Source organism: Saccostrea echinata, unplaced genomic scaffold, assembly GCF_033153115.1.
Source record: "Saccostrea echinata isolate AGI-Se365-2 ecotype Australia unplaced genomic scaffold, CSIRO_AGI_Sech_v1 ptg000030l, whole genome shotgun sequence".
Classification (NCBI taxonomy): Eukaryota; Metazoa; Mollusca; class Bivalvia; order Ostreida; family Ostreidae; genus Saccostrea; species Saccostrea echinata.
This window is the reverse complement of record NW_026889779.1, coordinates 11,257,945-11,258,406: the sequence shown is the minus strand read 5'-3', so window position 1 is coordinate 11,258,406 and position 462 is coordinate 11,257,945.

The window sequence follows — 462 nt, the reverse complement described above, 5'->3', positions numbered from 1 at the left end:
GCAGAAGTAATAGCTGACGAAATGATTTGACATTTGGAACACCTCGAACATTTACTTATTCAGTACTTTTGGAGCATCAAAACAGGAATTTAGCAGTAGCTATAGAAAATAAGGTGTATAAATAAAACACTGGCGGATATAGAGAGGGCCTGCCCCAACCCCTTTCTGTCCAAAATATACATAAGATTTAATAAATCATTTTTTTTTTGGTGTGGCCGTGGGCCCCTACCCCGACCCCAAACTGGTCGCCCCCCCCCCTTTCAAGATTCCTGGATCCGCCACTGTAAAGGTAAGGATATGGGCAAAACACTATTAATTAAGCACAATATAATGAATATCCAATAAAACATGCCAAGAAGAGTCAGGTAGACATATAAATAATAATATAAATAATAATTAGCGATAATGAAGAAAAGATTATTTGTAAGGATTTTTTTAATCATTGGATAAATTTTTTGTAAT